General features: G+C 45.6%; 1 pseudogene; it reads right to left on the bottom strand.

The window, feature by feature from the left end:
- Window positions 1-17,841, bottom strand: part of LOC141054909 (uncharacterized) — a 116,035-nt pseudogene that overhangs the window by 59,379 nt on the left and 38,815 nt on the right.

Below are 17,841 nucleotides of genomic sequence, written 5' to 3'. Positions count from 1 at the left end.
AAGATTGGTCCAAATCCTAAGCACTCCAACACCTTCCAAACATAACTCCATTCGATACTGTTGAATGCTTTACGTGCATCCAACGATACTACTACTCTACGACCCCCGTTATCCGACGACAGCTGCAGGTTAAGATAGAGTCTACATATGTTTATCGCTGTAGACCTATTTGACATAAATCCAGATTGATTGGGGTGGACAAGGTCTTGCACCACATTCATTAATCGGTTGGCCAGAATTTTTACATCCGCCGTCAGCAACAAAATGGGTCTGTAGGACTCTGCCAACTTTGGGTCTCTACCTTCCTTAGGGATGACCACTACCACAGCCTCTATCATGGACAACGGCAGTGCACCACACTCCAAAGCCTCCTCAAAGACCGCCTTTAGTCTAGTTGCTACCATCTCCACCGTTTATAGATCTCTCCCGGAAGTCCGTCCGCCCCCGGAGCCCTATTATTTGTCAGACATTATAGCTATTTCATCTTCCTCCTGTCACTCTCCACAATCCTAGGGAGTCCTGGCGCCCCAAGAAACCCTTGCATTTCTGCAGATGAGGCTCATGACTTAGAAGTATATAACTGCTCGTAAAACCGACTAAAAACTTCCAGTATATCCTCTGTATCTACCACCTCCATCCCCTCATCCGTCTTCAGCTTGTATACACATGAGGATTCCCTCTGTGCTGCCGCCACTAATGATAGCAAATGCCCCACCCTTTCTCCCTCATCGTAGAATTGTACCTTCTGAAAAGCTCTTTTCCTCTCTACTCTATTTATATAGTTCGTTGACTCCCTCCTGAGTTTCCTTGAGCCTTTTCTGACTCTCCACTGATGAGTTCACTATCAGTGCCCTTTCCGCCCCTTCTAAAGCTTCCATCACTGAACTGTCTTCCGATCCAGTTTTTTAGACTTACATCTAGAAATTTCTTGAAACAGAAGACTCCTCAAATATGCCTTCATGGCATCCCACACCACTCGCCTGTCAGCACTCCTTCATTGATCTGCCAATATTCGTCCAACTCCCCCTTTATTGCTTCCATATTAATATGTTCCAGCCATAGTGGATGGAGCCTCTACCTACTCCCCTGTGTAGACCTTCCATCTGTCTTCTTAATAAGCAACTCCAGAGGCTTATGGTCCAAGATCACTCTCAGACGATATTCCACTCCACAAATCGATTGTGTCAACAATTCATTACCTAGCGCCAGATCAATTCGCGAGAGAGATCCATGAGTAGCAGAAGTAACACACCACATCCTCATTTCTCACCCTCCACAGATCTATCATTCCAAGCTCTTTCACATAGTTCTTAAATGATGTCAATTTTCGGTCGCCTTTTCCTATTTATATCTGTCCCATCCCTCATGTTATTAAAATCGCCAATTAACAACGGTAATCCTGCACCCCTTTTGTACAACTCTATCACCTCCTGGATCTTCCCCGAGTACGAAGGTGGTATGTACATGGCCACTATACAGAACAATTGTTCACAAATTTTACAAATTTGGCCTTCATTGTCGACATGGCTTTCAATTTCCACAAAGGGTGTGGATGCTCCTACCATCAACGAGACCCCCTAGGGTATGAGGAGTACGTGGAGTGATATGCCTTCCCGATACATTTTCTCTTCAATATCTCCACATTCTCCTTAATCAAATGTGTCTCTTGAAGGCATATCACATCCGCCCCCCCTCCTAATATAGTCCATAATCGCCGCTCTTCGCGTTCCATCAAACCCCTCACATTCCAATTAATAATTTTAATCTTATCACCCACCATATTCTCCTATATGTATACATTCCCAATCCCATAGAGGATAGTACTTCTCCCAAGAACCCCTAGAACCAACCCATAGCCTGAAGGGGCTCCCCCTTCCCTCCCCACTGTTGACGAATATAACAAACCATTACCAAAAACTCCCAATGTGTTTCTCCCCTCTAAACCAGAGAGTGGGTAACTCTATACCTAGCAAACTCACAAACGTTATCTCGAAACTTTAAATTACTTGCAATCCCACCATTTCTCCTCCGGTTATATGTGCTATCTACAGTCCCTCCATTAACCATGATAACTATAATGCAGGAACAAATTAGTCTCTATATAACAGCACCATCCATCTTTCCTCTTTCACAAGTATACGACCCGACAGGTCTCTCATCAAGTCTTCTCACACCTTCCTTTACCAGCTCTGATCCTTTTCTCGTTCAAGTTCAGCCACTTAGTTGCCTCTTCCGGAGTTGGAAAAAATGAACAGATCCCAGAGCCACAACCCTGAGTACACAAAGTAGAGTACGCCAGTTCCATATCTCTCAACCTTTTCTTCACCTCACCATACCGCATTCTTTGCTTCTGAACCTCAGCCGAGTTGTCGGGGTATATGGACACTGTTTGTCCATTAATACTCATATCCTTAACGGCTCTTGCCTTCCGTAGGATCTCTCTATATCTATAATTAAGGATCTTGGCCAGGATGGTACATGGGGAGGAACCTAGAGGGAGACCTCATGGGGACCCGATGTGCTCTCTCCACTGCAAACAGCTTGGTCAGATTGTTAGCGCCAATTGTACTGTGGAGCCAGTCCTCAACAAATGCTGTAGGATCAGTCCCTTCTGTCTTTTCAGGGATGCCCACCAACCGCACATTATACCGCCTGGAGCTGTTTTCTAAATCATCATTTTTATCAGCCAGAACGGCAAACCGCTGCAGGCATTGAGTGTGAGACTTCAGCAGCTTAGAAAGTTGGTCCTCCAGTGTGCTCACTCTTTCTTCTACCACCCCCACTATGGTATCAGCCTTGTTAATGGCTGCCTTCATATTGATCATTTCCTCCTTTATACAGTCCACTCTCTTTGCAAGGGTAGTTAGTGCAGTTTTGCAAAACTTAACCAGATAATACAGTACAGACCAAAAGTTTGGACACACCTCATTCAAAGAGTTTTCCTTATTTTCATGACTATGAAAATTGTAGATTCACTCTGAAGGCAACAAAACTATGAATTAACACATGTGGAATTATATAATTAACAAAAAAGTGTGAAACAACTGAAGATATGTCTTATATTCTAGGTTCTTCAAAGTAGACACCTTTTGCTTTGATTACTGCTTTGCACACTCTTGGCATTCTCTTGATGAACTTCAAGAGGTAGTCACCGGAAATGATCTTCCAACAGTCTTGAAGGAGTTCCCAGAGGTGCTTAGCACTTGTTGGCCCTTTTGCCTTCACTCTGCGGTCCAGCTCAACCCAAACCATCTCGATTGGGTTCAGGTCTGGTGACTGTGGAGGCCAGGTCATCTGGCGTAGCACCCCATCACACTTCTTGGTCAAATAGCCCTTACACAGCCTGGAGGTGTGTTTGGAGTCATTGTTCTGTTGAAAAATAAATGATGGTCCAACTAAACGCAAACCGGATGGAATAGCATGCCGCTGCAAGATGCTGTGGTAGCCATGCTGGTTCAGTATGCCTTCAATTTTGAATAAATCCCCAACAGTGTCACCAGCAAAGCCCCCCCACACCATCACACCTCCTCCTCCATGCTTCACGGTGGGAACCAGGCATGAAGAGTCCATCCGTTTACCTTTTCTGCGTCGCACAAAGACACGGTGGTTGGAACCAAAGATCTCAAATTTTGGACTCATCAGACGAAAGCACAGATTTCCACTGGTCTAATGTCCATTTCTTGTGTTCTTTGATGGCTACTCGTTTTTCTTTACTTAATTTGTTTTATGGCAAGAAAAAAGCAGCTAACAGTCTATTCAGTAGGACTATTAGCTGGGTATCTACTAGACTTCTGCACAACACAACTGATTGTCCCAACCCCATTTATAAGGCAAGAAATCCCACTTATTAAACCTGACAGGGCACACCGGTGAAGTGAAAACCATTTCCAGTGACTACCTCTTGAAGCTCATCAAGAGAATGCCAAGAGTGTGCAAAGCAAGGTGGCAACTGAAGAACCTAGAATATGACATTTTCAGCTGTTTCACACTTTTTTGTTAACTATATAATTCCACATGTGTTAATTCATTGTTTTGATGCCTTCAGAGTGAATCTACAATATTCAGTCATGGAAATAAAGAAAACTCTTTGAACGAGGTGTGTCCAAACTTTTGGTCTGTACTGTATATGTCTCTCATTGTGGGCTCCCCTACAACAGGCTCCTCAGAAGTCTCTTGCATCATGCTTTCCTGCTCCTGCCTTCTCCCCTCTCCCTCTGGCCCCTCCTGTGTTGCACAATCCTCCATATCTTGTTCATCCATCTTCTCCCCGCCCCCTCTCCTCACCTCTTACAGCCATCTCCTGTGCTGCTCCATCCATATCTTTCAAGTTTAATAGCAATTTTCAGCTGCTTTTTGTATGCTGCATTAGCTGCATCCGATTTCTCCACTGCCTCCACACTGTTGGCACCATCATGATCCTGGCTCCCTGCTCCTGCATCCTTCTGCCTTCTCACCATAGCCACAGTCCTCAGTTACACCGCATGTCAGGGCTGGTTCCTGCAATCTTCTGCCACTGGTATAGGGCAGTACCAATACTCTGGAGGCACTTTTAACCGGATAAAATCATCAGGATTACTGCAGTGATTTACACTATAGGAACAGAAAAGCGCAAGTAGGGTCTTGTTATGAGCTCATTTTCTCGTTCACCTTTGATGTCCGATGAACTCCCTCTGCTGGTGAAAGGAGGTAGTGAAATTGATTTGGATGGGAAAAACCTGTCATCTGAACAGGTGGAGTGTGATTTGACATCCAGAATCTCTGAGTGGATATAAGGCCGCCGACACCCTGCTGGGTTGCTGGTGATCCTCTCTGCTCTGAGCTCTGGCCTCCAGTTTAGTCCTGTCTACTAAAGCTAAGTTTTTGCTCTGCTATTGTTCCATGATATTTTGTCTGGTTTACTTAGTGTTTATGCTCAGCCAGCCCTGGTTGGAACTGGCTGAACTCCATTTTTGTCTCTGATCAGTTGATCTCTTTGCTCTGTTTTCAGAATATACCTGAGTGCTGATATAGTGATTTTGAAGTCTAGTGACTTCAGGGCCTTTTCTATCAGACGTGTTGGACATTATTTTTGGCAGGGTTTTTGCGGGATTGCAGACAGTTGCTTTTCTTTCCTGTCCTATCTAGTTAGTGAGGGCCCCATCGTTTGCTCAGCCTGTCTTTCTGTCTGTTTTCATCTGTTTTCACCGTCAATACAAGTTGGGGGCTGTCTATTGCTTTGGGGTCTACTCTGGGGCAGTTTAGATTTCCCCTTTCTTTCTTTAGGTATATTTAGTTCTCCGGCTGTGAACGAGGTGTCTAGGACCACCGTAGGAACACCCCACGGCTACTGTTAGTTGTTGTGAATAGGATCAGGGGTCTGCAATCCGCTAGCTACCAACCTCTCCGGTTTTCTCGACTTAGCTTGTATTTTTGTTTTTTCCTCCTCCGGTGACTCATTCATAACAGGGTCTTATCCGATGACAGGAAACAGAAATATATAAATTCTACTCACCCGTTCTCGGAGAGAAAAGGCACATAGGATTAATAAGCTGCTGCACGTCCAAGGGTCAGACAGATAACCGCCGAAGTATAAAATCCAATGGAGCTTTTTTTGGACTCCGTGCGCTGCTTAATAATATACAGGATTACAGTTGAGATGAAAGATCAATGTTTTTATTCCCAACGCGTTTCAAAGTATAAGCTACTTCTTCCACAGGGGATGACAGACTCATCCCCTGAAGAAGTAGCTTATACTTCAATGTTTTTATTCCTAACGCATTTCGATCTTTCATCTCAACTGTGATCCTGTATATTATTAAGCAGCGCACGGAGTCCAATAACAGCTCCATTGGATTTTTTACAGGATTACTGCAGAGGAGTCCTGAAAGCAGTCTGCTCACATGGAGTGCTAGGCCACACCCCTGGTAGTATGTGTCTTTAAGATCCAACACTACCATGAAGCAATCTTTGAAGAGCAACTTTATTGCCGACCTCACAGACTACATTTTAAAGTGACGCACCACCAGACCTTTCAGATACATAATGGTCCAAAAGGAACCGTCTTTTTTATTTAATCAGGAACAGGGGGGAGTAGAACCCCTTACCTCTAACACAGGAACCTCTACCAAGACCACCTTGTGCCATAGTTCCCCGACTGCCGACTCTAGAGCCTGTTGTTCTGCTGGTGAGGAACGAGTGGGAGTTACCATAAACCTGTCCTGAGGTATTACCCGGAACTCTATTTTTAGTCCCGCACTGATGAAATTATGTATCCATACATTATCCGAAATCACTGACCAGGTCGGGTAGAAGGCCGCAAGCCTCCCTCCCACCGGGGCTGGCAGTCATTGGGTCAGTTTCCTGCGATCCCACGTGAACCAAACATGTATTCTCTACATTTCTTTTTCCCGTTGTCCCATCTAATTTTATCTCTAGACGACTTTCTACAGCTGAACCTCTTCCTGTTGAACGAACGTCCGTAGGAAGGACACGACAGGCTAGGAAACTTCTTTTTCTTGCCCCCTGCTTTCTCCAAGACTTTGCCCAACACTGGCCCGAACAAGTGTTCTCCTTCACAAGGGATGGTGCAAAGCCTTGATTTGGTCTGGATGTCACCCGGCCAACATTTTAGCCACAAGGCTCCTCATGCTGCATTAGAAAGAGCCGCAGCCCTTGTGGCTAGCCTGACCGAGTCCGCCGACGCGTCAGACAAAATAGCTGCAGCTCCCTGGATCATGGGAAGAGAAGTGAGGATACTCTCCCTGGAAACTCAGTTGGGTTTCCAAATGGTCCAGCCAGATCATTAAAGACCTGGCAAGACAGGTGGCAGCCATCGCCGGCCTAAGGGACCCCACCGACATCTCCCAAGCGCCCTTTAGAAAGGTATCTGCTTTCCTATCTTGTGGGTCCTTTAAATTTCCCATGTCCTCAAATTGTAGTGAGGCTTTTCTGGATGCTTTAGTGACCGCTGCATCCAGCTTCGGGGCTTTAGACCATGAGGATGAGGCAGATTCTTCTAACGGGTACCTTCTTTTGAAGGCCAGAGATGGGGAGCCTTTCCTTTCTGGTTTCTTCCATTCATGCAAAATAAGAGAACAGATTTTATCATTCCGTGGAAAAGATCTGCAAGTTCTCTGATCCAAACCCCTGAACATCACATCCTGCATGGACTTCTCAGGCCAGGGCTCTACAATCCCCATTGTATTATTGATGGTCTTTACCAGCTTATTCCCCCGGTTGACCGGGAAGCAGGAACGGCTTAACCAGGCCTCCGATGATGATGAAGTCGAAGCAGAAGAGGCTGACACAATTTCCCGAGTCACTACCACTGTCCGACACTGGGGACCTGGGCCTTCTTTCTTTACGGACACCTTACTGGGAAAGGGATCTTACTGATTTGCTAACCTCTGCCATAAAAATCTCCCTCAAGCTAGATGCAACGTCTGATGTCTCTTCCGCTACCATCTGCTGAATGCATGGTTGGCACAGTCTTTTCTCATAGGAATATGGTAGCGTATTCCTTGCGCTAGGCCTTAGAAGCACATTTCTTCCCCTTACGGAAATTTGGGAGTGATAAGGGGATCACTGAGGGGATCACTACATCACCGAGCGAACTTTGACGAAGATCACTTACCAGAGACCTGTAACTGAACGGTACCGGAATACGCGGGGGACATCTCTCAGCTGATTGATCCTCCTTAGGGGCTGGAGACTCATCCATTCTGCTGGAACTCCTCTGACTGGACCTTCTCTCACCCACACGACCATCTCCTGCGTCACTACGTGGTCATCGCTGGGTCCCTCTTACATGGGGCTTCTCAGTGAGCTTCTGCTGCTGCAGAGGTGAATGCTGCACCTGCTGCCCTGGCGACTCCATGTCCTAGTCGTATTATGGGTCTGGAAGAACCTGGTTCTTGCCATGGCCTTCCATAAATACTTCTGGCCACTCCCCCGATCCGATACCGCCACTGGACCCCCGGGTTTAGCAGGTCCTCCACGTGTCCTGCCAGGTGCCTTACCTCCAAGACTGCCGACTGTGCCCCCGCCTCTGCGACGGTGCCACGGCATTTGCACGCCCGGCAACTCCCCCACCTGGCTGAACCCACCGCCCCCATGGCCAGACCAGCTCCGCCCGGTACCCCGGACGCACTTGCCCACAGCGCCAGGAACTGCGTCCCCCCTGGACTTACAGCTGTGGCCTCCGTATCCCCAGCATCCCAGAAGTTGCGCCCAAGCTGCATCACAGGGGTGAATCCCAGCCACGTCACAGAGGCCGCGACCCGGCCACGTCACAGAGGGCGTACCCCAGCCGTCTCACTGGACCGCAGCTCGGCCGCATTCAAGCACGCCGGCCACCGCTACCTGGGCCCGCTCAGCCACCAGAGACATCACCGCCGCGCGCCCAAAACGGAGAATCAGAGGACACACCGCCGCAGCCTGGTCTACTCACCTGTACCATGACGCCGGACCATCATCAAGCCAGCCATCCTTCCCGGAGACTGCTTGTCTGCTGCTGCTCACATGTGCAGTCCCCCTGGACACACTGTGGCACTTCCAGGGCACCGGACCGAGGCAGGGAACCCCCCGCAGCCTGAGCCGAATGGCCGGGCCTGGGAATATCTTCGATCTTCTTCAACAGGTATGTCTGAAGATGTTCACCTGTCAGGGACAGGAAACCAACTGATGCGGGAGAGAGGTGCTGCCCTTTTAGGTCTGTAGTTTTCCTGTCCCTGAAGGGCAGATCCCCTCTCTCGTGGTGCTGTGATGGGAGACCAAGTAAATCTTCAGTATTAACCTTAGTTTTATGTTTTCATTACAAAAAAATGTTCTATGAAACATTTAAAAACACAATTACAGTTTATTTCCTACATGCCTTCTCTCATGTTATACAAGATATGATTTTTGCAGAAAAGATTTCCCACATTCTGAACATGGATACAGCTTCTATTCTCTATGACTTTTCTCATGTTGCAAAAGACTTGATTTATCCGTAAAGCATTTCTCACAGAGTGAACATGAATACGGCTTCTCTCCTGTGTGAATTCTCTGATGTTTAACAAGCATTGATTTATCTCTAAAACATTTCCCAAATTCTGAACATGAATACGGCTTCTTTCCAGTATGAATGCTCTGATGACTATTAAGATGCCATTTAACTGTGAAGGACTTCCCACATAGTGAACATGAAAATGGTTTTTCTCCTGTGTGAATTCTCTGATGTATAATAAGATTTCCTTTATCTGTAAAGCATTTCCCACATTCTGAACATGAATACGGCTTCTCTCCTGTGTGAATTCTCTGATGTGTAATAAGATTTCCTTTAAAAGCGAAGGACTTCCCACATTCTGAACAGGAATATGGCTTTTCTCCTGAGTGCTTTCTCTGATGTGTAATAAGATTTCCTTTATCTATAAAGCATTTCCCACATTCTGAACATGAATATGGCTTTTCTCCTGTGTGAATTCTCTGATGTCTACTAAGACTCGCTTTTTCTGTGAAGGACTTCCCACATTCTAAACATGAAAATGTTTTTTCTCTTTTTTCTCCTGTGTGAATTCTTTGATGTGTAATAAGATTTCCTTTATCTATAAAGCATTTCCCACATTCTGAACATGAATACGGCTTCTCTCCTGTGTGAATTCTCTGATGTTTAATAAGATTCCCTTTATTTGTGAAGGACTTCCCACATTCTGAACAGGAATATGGCTTTTCTCCCGAGTGCATTCTCTGATGTGTAATAAGATTTCCTTTATCTATAAAGCATTTCCCACATTCTGAACATGAATATGGCTTCACTCCGGTGTGAATTCTCTGATGTCTACTAAGACTCGTTTTATCTGTGAAGGACTTCCCACATTCTAAACATGAAAATGGCTTTTCTCCTGTGTGTATTCTCTGATGTATAACACATTTTGTTTTATTTGTAAAGCATTTCCCACATTCTGAACAGGAGTATGGCTTCTCTCCTTTGTGCTTTCTTTGTGTTAAAAAATCTGAGCTTTTTGCAAGTTGCTTGTCACACTGAAATCTTGTATCCACTTTGTCACCTGGAATTGTGGTAACAATGTGAGATTGCTCAGGAGAGGGTTCCTCATGATTAGGAGGATTATAAGAAAGTGAAGTACTGTCAAGTCCAGGAGGTCCATGAAGGGTAATGAGGTTTTCTCCATTAGAGGGCTTCCTGATATCTTCTTTTTCACAATTAAGTGATAAACCGTTATTCTCACAAGAATTTCCTGAGGATGAAAGAACGAAAAAAATCACATCTAATATACAACACAAAAGAGATTTCTAAATATATTTATGGAGCTTACAATGAAAACACCAGTCAGTGAAAAGACCGGTAATAAGGAAGACGACATGCCACTCGAGAAACAGTAAGGTTTTTAATATTAGAGTTAGGACTATCCTAATTACAGTCACCATGACGTGTTGGGATGGCTTTTGCATTTTTTGATAAAAAAAACATGTTAACCAAGTCCCCTATGTTATTTTCATGCACTATTGCTGTTTATTTATTTCGGTCAATGCAGAGAGACAAAAAGTCGGCACCGCTGCTCTACCTCTACTTTTCCCAAAATAACACACACGTGGAGACGCATAAAATGCGCTTGGAATGGGTGCTTAATCCGGGAAAAGGACAAGATCTAAGTCCATGCAAAAGAGAAAATAAGGATGTCATTCACCGATCATAAAATCCACAATTTTATTTCATCATTAAAATCTTCAGCAGGGGAGCAATGTGTATGGTTAGAGGACGACTGAACCGTGGAAGCGTGGCAGCACAAAATGTCCGTCGTCCTCTAACCATACACATTGTTCCTCTGATGAAGATTTTAATGGTGAAATAAAATTGTGGATTTTATGAACGGTGAGTGCCATCCTTATTTTCTCTTTTGCATGGACTGTTTGTTTATTTTATTTACTTCAGGGGATTCAATCATTATATTTCTGTCTTTGTTTATTTTTTTCTGCTCAGTGGCCAGTGTGAACATGTGCTTACACGCAGCATGCACACCAGTCTATATCCCAGTTCATACCTCTGGGTTTTTTTTACATGCCATAATATTAGCACAGTGATGGGTAAAGTGAATAACACTTATAATCTGTTGACAATGGCACAAGTCAGGTGAGGTTTCACGGGTTTACCACAATAGAGAGGAGCCAGAAGACCACAGCGTCTGATTTCTTCTATTCCTGCACTGATTAGAAGCACTTCACCTTCATAATAAACGGTGTAAGTTTCATTTAGCATTGCAGGAGTTAATCTGCTGTGTTGAGATCTCCTGGAAGCTTTCCTGCATTAAGACACTCAGCTGTGCACTGTTAGCCACTCCCATCTCCTATATAATCTGGGCCCTGGCTATCACTCACTGTCAGAGAAAGCTTATGCTGAATGGCTGGAGGTTGTTGGTGGTTGTTACTGGAGAAGGCGTTTAGTGGATTTATCTGTGACAGATGATTGGTTTTCAGTGTGTGATAATTCCCTTTCTTCTCCTACTCTGGTTTTCCCCATCCTCCACGCCCCGCTGCATTCCTATGTAAGTATATTTGTATGTTTGGTATTTTCCATTATTCCTGTTCGTATTACTTGGTCACTCTTGCTTTGTTTTATGGTACACTATTACCATCCCCCCCAGAGAAGAGGAGAGAAAGGTACAGACTGAAGGCGGATTCAAGAGCTAAGGCTAGGTACGTTGCCCCGGCGTCTTCACCATCAGAAGTAATCCAGGGAATAGGGCGATTTAGGACGCCCCCTATGGTTAGGAACAAGGAAGGAGCCCCTAGTCCCGGTCACCGGACAACAGAGTCGTGACATAGATTAGATAGCAAATAGACAGTTCTTAAAGGAACCAGTCATTTACCCCTTTAATGTACCACCAGTGCCATTCACTCTCATAGCAAGCTTCCTATCATGCCCTTAATGTAGAAAAGTGTCCATGCAATTAAAAATGAAATTTTAATATGTCAGTACCGTATACAAATGAGTGACTGATCACTAAGGTGGCCCTACATCCAGGAGCAGTCGAGCTCCAGCCATGGTAATCATGTACTCAGTATACCTAAGGGCAGGATAGGAAACCTTAGAAGTCTGCAATAGCACTGAAGGCACATTAACCCCGTCAGGATCAAGCAACTTTGCACATTAGGTAAGTTACTGGCCAAGCCTCATTTTACAATTCTGATCACTGTCACTTTATGTGGTAAAAACTCTGGAGCTTCCACACATCACATCGATTCTAAGACAGTTTTTTGTGACATATTGTACTTCACGTTAGTGGTAAATTTTGGTCATTAATTTTATTTATTATTATAGCGCCATTTATTCCATGGCACTTTACATGTGAGGAGGGGTGTACATAATACAAACAAGTACAGTAATCTTAAACAATACAAGTCATAACTGGTACAGGAGGAGAGAGGACCCGGCCCGCGAGGGTTCACAATCTACTAGGGACGGGTGAGGATACAGAAGGCAAGGGTAGAGCTGGTCGTGCAGCGGTTTGGTGGATCGGTTGTTACAGCAGGTTGTAGGCTTATTGGAAGAGGTAGGTCTTCAGGTTCTTTTTGAAGGTTTCCATGGTAGGCGAGAGTCTGATATGTTGTGGTAGAGAGTTCCAGAGTAGGGGGGATGCGCGGGAGAAATCTTGTATGCGATTGTGGGAAGAGGAGATAAGAGGGGAGTACAGAAGGAGATCTTGTGAGGATCAGAGGTTTCGTGTAGGTAAGTACCGGGAGACGAGGTCACAGATGTATGGAAGGCTCAGGTTGTGGATGGCTTTGTATGTCATGGTTAGGGTTTTGAACTGGAGTCTTTGGGTAATAGGGAGCCAGTGCAGGGATTGACAGAGGGGAGAGGCCGGGGAATAGTGGGGGGACAGGTGGATTAGTCGAGCAGCAGCAGAGTTTAGAATAGATGGGAGGGGTGCGAAAGTGTTAGAGGGGAGGCCACAGAGCAGGAGGTTGCAGTACTCAAGGCGGGAGATGATGAGGGCATGGACTAGGGTTTTTGCAGATTCTTGGATGAGGAATGAACGGATCGTGAAATATTTTTGAGTTGAAGTCGGCAGGAAGTGGAAAGGGATTGGATATGTGGTTTGAAAGAGAAATCAGTGTCAAGGATAACCCCGAGGCATCGAGCTTGTGGGACTGGAGAGAGTGGGCAGCTGTTTACTTTCATGGATAGGTCCGTTGGGGGTGTCATGTGAGATGGGGGAAAGATGATTAATTATGTTTTGTCCATATTAAGTTTTAGAAATCTAGCGGAGAAGAAGGATGAAATAGCAGACAGACGTTGAGGGATTCTGTTTAGCAGGGAGGTGATATCTGGTCCCGTGATGTAGATCTGTGTGTCATGAGCATAGAGGTGATACTGAAAGCCATGAGACTCTATGAGCTGTCCGAGGCCGAAGGTGTAAATGGAGACGAGCAGGGGCCCTGAGAACTGAACCTTGTGGGACTCCGACTGATAGGGGGCGCTGTGAGGAGGTGGTGTGTGAGTGGGAGACGCTGAATGTCCGGTCTGTTAGGTATGACGCAATCCAAGATAGGGCCAAGTCTGTGATACCAAGAGATGAGAGGGTCTGTAGTAATAGGGAATGGTCCACTGTGTCAAAGGCAGGGGACAGGTCCAGAAGGAGGACAGAGTAGTGTCGCTTGGCCTTGGCGGTTAATAGGTCATTGGTGACCTTAGTTAGGGCAGATTCAGTGGAGTGGTGTGGTCGGAAGCCAGATTGTAATCGGTCAAGGAGGGAGCAAGAAGAGAGGTGGGAGGACAGTTGAAGATGGAGTGTTGTTCCAGTAATTTTGGAGCATAGGGGAGAAGTAATATAGGGCGATAGCTAGATACAGAGGATGGGTCAAGAGAGGGCTTTTTGAGGATAGGTGTGATTGAGGCATGTTTAAAGCTTGAGGGGAAAACACTAGTTGTTAGTGATAGGTTGAAGAGGTGGGTTAGGGTTGGGATAAAGATTGTGGTGAGGTTTGGGATGAAGTGGGATGGGATCGGATTAAGTGCACAGGTAGTGAGATGTGATCTTGAGAGTAAAGTGGAGAGTCGATCTTCTGTAATGGTGGAGAAGTTGGTTTTGGAGGAGGAGGGCAGGGCAGTTAGGAGGAAGGAAGGGCTCTGGGGGTTGCTGACCAAAACAGTCTCTGATGTTATCAATCTTCTCCTTGAAAAATGAGGCAAAAACTTCAGCTGAGATGAGTGGGGAGGGAGGAGGTGCTGGGGTCGGTGGAGAGAATTGAAGGTGTTGAATAACTGTTTAGGGTTATGAGACAGGGAGGATATGAGAGATGATAAATAGGTTTGTTTTGCTGCAGCGAGTGTGGCCTTGAAAGTAGTGAGGGACTGTTTGAAAGCGATGAAGTCCACATTGGAGTGGGATCTTTTCCATCTCCGCTCAGCAGCCCTGGAAACTCGCCTCAGTTCTTTGGTCAGGCTGGTGTGCCTGATTATTATTTGCGTTAATTTATAAAAATATCAAAAATTTGACTAAAAATGTGAGTATTTTGCAGTTTTTAAACTTTTAAATTTTTATGCCCTTAAACAAAATAGTTATACCACCAAAAATAGTTCAGAAATAACATTTCCCACATGTCTACTTTACATCAGCATCATTTTTAAAACATACAGTATATACTCGTGTATAAGTCAACCCGCGTATAAGCCGAGGCACCTAATTTGACCAGGAAAAGCTGGGAAAACGTATTGACTCGAGTATAAGCCGAGTATGCATTATCTCCTCAACCCTATCCTTGTATGCATGGCTCCTTATCCCCGTCCTTGTCTGCATCCCCTCATCCCTATCCTTGTATGCATGGCTCCTCATCCCTATCCTTGTATGCATGGCTCCTCATCCCTATCCTTTTCTGCATGGTTCCTCATCCTTGTCCTGGTGTGCATGGCTCCTCATCCCTATACTTGTCTGCATGGTTCCTCATCCCTATCCTTGAATGCATGGCCCTCCATGAGAAAAGCATAAAGAAAAAGCTCCTACTTTCCTTCCCTGCGTGCCCTCGCAGCATTCTGTTCCGGCTTCCAGCAGCTCCTGCGGCCAAGCGATCATGTGTCCCCGCTCAATAAGGTAATGAATATTCACCTCTCTCCACTCACCGGAGACACGTGATCGCTCGACCGCAGGAGCTGCTGGAAGCCGGAACAGCATGCTGCGAGGGCACGCAGGGAAGGCAACAAGTAGGAGGTTTTTTTTTTTTTTTTCAGATGCTGGAAGCCGGCGGCTGCAACTGTGCGCGCTATAAGAGAAATGAGTATTTATACCCAGCGCAGTGAATATTTCTCTTCAGCAGCGGGCACAGTTACAGCCACCAGCTCCTGCCTCCTGTGACCCGCTGCTCCCCCGCCGGCTTCCGGGACAATGGCTCGTGTATAAGCCGAGGGGGGGCGTTTTCAGCACAAAAAATGGGCCAAAAAAGTTTGTTTATACTGTAAGTTTTTTTGTTAGGAAGTTATAAGGCTTAACAATTTATCAGTGATTTGTCATTTTGCCAACAAAATTTACAAAACCAATTTTTTTGTTTTAGGGACCACATCATATCTGAAGTGACTTTGAGGGGCCTATGTGACAGAAAATACCCAAAGCGACACCATTCAAAAAACTGCACCTCTCAAAGTGCTCAAAACCACATTCAATAAGCTTATTAACCCTTCAAGTGCTTCATAGGAATTAAAGTAGTATGGAAGGATAAAATGAAAATGTAACTTTTTCCAACAAAAATGTTGCTTTAGCCCAAAAGTTTGCATTTTTACAATAGTAACAGGAGAAACTGGAGCATACAATCTGTTGTGCGCTTACTCCGAAGTATGCCGATACTCCATGTGTGGGGGAGAAGTATTGTTTGGGCATATTTGGAGTGTAAAACTGTCTGAAATAGGTAGTGGACACCATGTCGCTTTTGCAGAGCCCCTGATCTACAGTAGAAACCCCCCCCACAACTAACCCCAGTTGGAAACTACACCCCTGAAGGAATTTATGTAACCGTATGGTGAGCAGTTTGAAGCCACAGGTGCTTCACAAAATTTTAAGACATTGGACTGTTAAAATTAACCCCTTGACGACTTATGACGTACAGGTACATCATAGGACGTGTCCCCGCACTCCATGGGAGCTCTGGCGCTGAGCCCACTTGTTATCCGGCACATGTCTTCTGATTTCATCAGCTGACATGTGCCCATAACAGCGGGGGGTGGAATTGTGATCCACCCACGGCTGTTAACATATTAAATGCAGTTATCAATCTGACAACATGCTTGCACCGGAATCGCGTCAAAAACCCCACCGATGGGTTGGTATGACAAACCGGGGTCTGCAGGGGACCCCTGTTGTTGTCAATGTCGGATTGCTATGAGCGCCGCCCTGTGGACAGCCCTCATGGCAGATGAGCATTTCTGCCACACAGAGCAAGGCTTCAGCCCTGCTATGTGTAGCACAGGCGATCAGATGATCGCAGCTTCTAGTTTCCCATGGAGACTATTGAAGTTAGTGAAAAGTAAAAAAAATAAATAAAAGTTCAAGTCACCCCCATATAAAATAAAACAAAAATAAAAAATACACATATTTGGTATCGCCGCATTCAGAATCGCCCGATCAAAATATACAAATAATTAATCCGATTGGTAAACGGCATAAGAAAAAAAAATCAAAACGCCAGAATTGTTTTTTTGGTTGCTGCAGTATTGCAATAACCCCTTAATGACAGCCAATACGTCTTTTTACTGACCTGAGATATATTAGAGAATATCATCCTTCTATAGGTGACAATGCAGCAGTTACCAACTGTACACTATAGCTGACAACTTCCTGTATCACAAACGATCAGTGTTGGCACCGTCCATGTTTGTATAACCCCTTAGTTGCTGCTGTCAAGTGACATCAAATAAAGGGTTAATAGATTGTGGGGGGCTTCCGCTTTAATCTAATTGACCCACCGAAATCATGTATCATGAACAGCACTGCACTTGCTCACTGCGCCAGCGCGTGTGTTCTGAGTAAAAACAAACTGTGCTCAAAGATATCTGTGGAGCGGGGCAGCAGCGGTGAAGTTGCGTGTTTCAGACAAACAGGACCTGAAGCACGTGACTGCTGGGGGCATGGCCCAAGCTCCGGATAGCTAGGAGCTGAAGGGAAACTTCTAGAAGGGTAACTACGGGACAAAGTTACCTTGGGGCATAGACAGGGACGTAAACCAGATCAGGCAGGGGTCAAAGCATGAGATAGCACGACAGTACCAAAGGATTAGACAGAGCGGATAGTCAGGATGTAACAAGAGATCAGTAAACCAGAACGGGCAATAGACGGTACAACAGGGACAAGCTGTAATGGAGTAACAATAGCCAAGCCAGGAGGTCAGAACCGGAGAAGACAATAGTACCAAAATGTGAGACAGAGAACAGAGTGAGGGGACAGACCAGGTCATACACGGGAGGCAAACAAGCAATGCAATATACACGCACACCAGGGGGTCAGACACACAGTCAGAACAACAGTATAGCTGACAGGGAATCCTAGTCTGCAGTGAGTATAAATACCCCCCCCAGATCCAAAGGGAGGCCAGAAAAAGTTAACCCTGAGAGAGCAGGACATTAGCCATGTCCTATACCATGACAGTGCCCCCTGCTTAACGGGGGGCCACTGGACTCCCAGGCTTCTCAGGGTATCTGGCATGAAAAGCCCGCACCAGTCGATCAGCGTGCACTGACCTGGCAGGAACCCATGACCGATCCTCAATGGAATTCATTCAGCAGAGTGCCTCCCCTGTGTCACACCCGTCACCATATCCTCTGCCAGACGCACTCGTCATAGATGTGCCCCAGATGTGCTCAAAGAACAAATTCACAGA

This window comes from Dendrobates tinctorius, unplaced genomic scaffold (assembly GCF_039654945.1).
Source record: "Dendrobates tinctorius isolate UK_male_01 unplaced genomic scaffold, ASM3965494v1 ptg000180l, whole genome shotgun sequence".
Taxonomy (NCBI): Eukaryota; Metazoa; Chordata; class Amphibia; order Anura; family Dendrobatidae; genus Dendrobates; species Dendrobates tinctorius.
Note: the sequence above shows the minus strand (reverse complement) of the source record. Positions and strands in the feature narration are given on the sequence as shown.